Here is a 4,048-nt window from a genome sequence, read left to right as displayed (position 1 = left end):
ACCATGAGAAATTTGGGTGGTTCCTCCATCCACGGTTGTAAGTATTTGAATACTGATTGTTTGACTGCCTCTGGTTGAAGTTTCCTCTATTATTCACATAGTTCATATGTTCTGAGGAGCGTTCATTGAAATTGCTATATTCTGAACTCACGTATCCTCCTCCATAGCTATCTTTAGGTTGACTATTTATACCTACTGTGTTAGCTTGCATCTTTTCGAGTTTTCTTGTGAGCTGATCAAATTGAGCATTTATCATGCTTAGGGCGTCTACTTCTAGTACCCCTGCAATCAACTGTGCTCCTTGTAGAGGGTAGTAAACCATTATAGAAGTTTTGTACTAATAGCTAATCTTCTATACCATAGTGTGGACATTCTCTTTGTAGGTCTTTAAATATATCCCATGCATCATAGAGTGATTCTCCCTCCTTTTGTCTGAAGGTGTTGAGCTCAAGCCTTAGTTTTCCAGTCTTTGTGGGTGGAAAATACCTTGCTAGAAAAGCTTGAGAGAGATTCTCCCAAGTAGTGAATGTTCCAGCTGGTTAAGAAAGTAACCACTTTCTTGCTTTGTCCCGGAGGGAGAATGGGAATGCTCTGAGTCTTATTGCTGTTAGTAGTATGCCCTAGAGCATATCATTTAGTATGTATCTTGTACATGTTTTTATTAATAAAAGGTATTTTCACTTTTCCGTTTACATAATATATTTATGTGTAATAGAAAAGGTCCATTGATATTTTGTTAGAAATTATATTCTTAAGTTGTTAAGAATATGAGTGACAATATTTCTAGTGAAAAGTATCATAAATAGGTTCACAATCGAGGATACTTCACAATAAGGACATGACTTATCCAGAAAGATTGTGTTCATGTTTGTTCCCAAGTTATTTATATGAGACATAAATAAGATGGAATGGTGAGTCTCATGCCATATGACAAATATGATAGGCACTTATACATGATAAGTAGGTCGAACCAGTGACACTTATGACAAGCACATGGAGTTTATTCTTGTCAATGTATTGTCATAAATCATATCAGTGCATATAATCTTTAGACTTGAGATAGCACAGTTATCTTATATATAGGTGGTTTGAGTTTGATACTGCTTTCATACTTGTACTGTGTATGGGTATACGGGCATGTGTTAGCTCCTACTAGTTATATATAGAAATAGGTGTTGATCAAGATGGAATCTATTCCTCTAAGTAAATAGGGATAAAATCCTATGTTCATTTAATTGTTCTTGATCTTTCAAGTTCCTGGCCAGGACAGATAGATTTAATCAAAAAAGAGTTTTTGATGAGAAAAACTTTTAATCAAGTACTGGAATTAAAAGAGAACATAATATTCATAGCAAATGGGGTTTGACATAAACATGACTCCAGCTTGAGTTGGGATTTTGTAACAGGGAGATTCTAGTCCATGGTAACATATGATTATAGGTTCATTTAAGGTAAACCTTATTACTGATTGGGTGGCCATGCCATGCTATACTAGGTGTTAACCATAGTCTATGAGGTGCATAAAATGGTTTAGAGAAATCATTTATGGTAAGAAAGAGTTCTGATGATATTAAGAGTTGATATCATATCTCATTGCCAATTAGTGATGAGCCTAGTAAGTCACACACATACACAAGTAATCACCAAATTAAATATGATTTAATTAATTAATTAAAGAGTTTAATTGATTAATTAAATAGGTTAGGTTTGCAATTCGATTGCAAAGTCCCTAGCATAACTTGAAACCAAATCTAGATTATTGGATGTATAGTATAAGCTAAATTTATATTTAAAGTGTTTAAATATGAATTTAATTAATGAGAAATTAATTAATAAATATTAATTAATTGATTTATATTTGATATAAATTGATTAGAAAAAGAGAAATAATTATTTTGGGTTGAGAACTCAAAATTAAGACACAGGGGCATTTTAGTCATTTCACATGGTGACATGTGGCACCATGAGATGGTGACACATGGCACTACACATAAGCTTGCCAAATGTCTTTTAAACATGTAAGATGATTAAAATTAAGATTAAATATAGGTTTGACACTTGGCACAATGTGATTGGGTCAATTAAACCTAGAGCCAATCAGAAGGTGACATGTGGCAAGGGTTTTAAGTGGTGACCTAGCTATATAAGTGTAAGAATGAAAGAACAAAACACAACCAGCTGCTGCCTCCCTATGTGCCGCCACCCTTGAGGCTTCCATTCTCTCTTCTTCTTCATCTCTCATCAATTCCAAGAGATTAGCAAATAATCTCTTGAATTAAAAGTACTAGAAATTGTTTCTATTGTCCTATTTACATCTTTAATCTCTTAAAAGGAAAAGCTTGATTTTTTAATTAATAGAAAAAGCTTTAGAAGATGTTCAAGGGCTGCCATAGGTGATCTTGGTGTGGACAAGCTAGAGGGACAACATCTGGTGTCCTAAAGACGCATCCCAAAGGTGCCAAACACACTACAGTGCATCAAGAGGTTAGTGCACTTGTTCTTGATCTAATCTAGGATTCTAAAATTAAATATAAAATCTTAAATGGCAAATATAGATCCAAAGACATATTAAAAGAGTTTTAATATGCTGTTTTTTATTGAAATAAAATAGATAAAAATAAATCTTGCATGATGCATGTGACCCTAGGTGAAAATTTTTGAATTCAATGATATAAACTTATGTTTTTCATGCTTCTGCTCCTTCAATTGGTATCAGAGCCACTATATTTGCCATTTAGATTCTTGATTATATGATTTAATTGTGTGGTTTGATCATGACATGATAGATCCATTGCTGGTTGTAATGGTAAAGGTGGCGGCTTGATGAAGACTCCATATGTGCACATGGTTTGAGCTCTTCTTATGGTGCGCATGGTTTGGGTAATGTTTGTGCAATTGTTGTATGATCTAGTGCTCATAATTATGTCTATTTTATGTCTAATTAAATTGTTTATTTACAGTTTTAAATCACATAATTAAATTTTGATTCAAATCAGAATTTTAAAAGTTGTTTGAATGTGATTCAAATATGAATTTTTAAAGTTGTTTGAATGTGATTTAATTCTGAATTTTAAAAGTTGTTTGAATATGATTCAAATCTGAATTTTTAAAGTTGTTTGAATGTGATTCAAATCTGATTTTTTTTTTTAAGTTGTTTGAGTGTGATTCAAATCTGAATTTTTAAATTTGTTTGAATGTGATTCAAATATTAATTTTTAAATTTGTTTGAATATGATTCAAATCTGAATTTTTAAATTTGTTTGAATCATATTCAAATCTGGATTTTTAAGTTGAATATGAGATATTCAATTTAATTTAGGTATGTATGTAACACCCTCATTGTAGCAATTACGTACATTCTACTATTCCGGTGACCGGTGTCGGTCCGGACAGCTAGAACGTCCGGAAAAATATTTAAACTAAAGTCAGGAACCATAATTAACTCAAATATTAATAAGAAAAATTTAGGAAAAATTTTTGAAATAAAATACAACCAAGTTAAACGAGCCGGTGCCCAAGCGATCGATAACCAGAGTGAAGTTGCGGTTCTCGCAACGAGGAGCCCTAGACCCGGGGAAAAATTCATAAAATAATTTTTGAGACACCAGAGAAGGGTCATTGAGGTTCCTATGGCATTAGAATGCCAAGAAAAAATTTAGAAAAATTTTTCAATCAGTACAGACAATTTTGACCCGTTAAGCCAAACGGAGGGCATTTTGGTCATTTCGCCTTCAGAGGTGATTTTTTGCCGACTTGTCCAGTTGAGTAAATAATTATTATGACATAAAATATGAATTAATATTGATGAAAAATTAATTTGAAGCTAGTAGAAAAGAAAAGAAAAGAAAAATACAAGAAAATGCCCATTTATGACTTGGCTTAGGAAATTGTTAGAGAACATTTTAATGGTCAATTAGTGACCATTTTAGGTAAGTTGACCACAATTTGGACTGAAATATAGCATGGCAAAGTGAATGTGTAGGCTGCCTAGGGACAGCAGCAGAGTGGCTGAGATTCCAGCCCACTTGGACAGCCATAACTTTGGCTG

General features: G+C 33.0%; 1 non-coding gene across 1 annotated transcript; it reads left to right on the top strand.

Annotated features, from left to right (window-relative positions):
- The first annotated feature begins 354 nt into the window (after positions 1-354).
- Positions 355-461, top strand: LOC131180502 (small nucleolar RNA R71). Its single transcript, XR_009149269.1, has one exon. It is a non-coding gene; the product is annotated as a small nucleolar RNA R71 (small nucleolar RNA).
- The last annotated feature ends 3,587 nt before the right edge of the window (positions 462-4,048 follow it).

The sequence above is a fragment of the Hevea brasiliensis genome, chromosome 5 (genome assembly GCF_030052815.1).
Source record: "Hevea brasiliensis isolate MT/VB/25A 57/8 chromosome 5, ASM3005281v1, whole genome shotgun sequence".
Classification (NCBI taxonomy): domain Eukaryota; kingdom Viridiplantae; phylum Streptophyta; class Magnoliopsida; order Malpighiales; family Euphorbiaceae; genus Hevea; species Hevea brasiliensis.
This window is presented reverse-complemented; position numbering and strand designations above follow the sequence as displayed.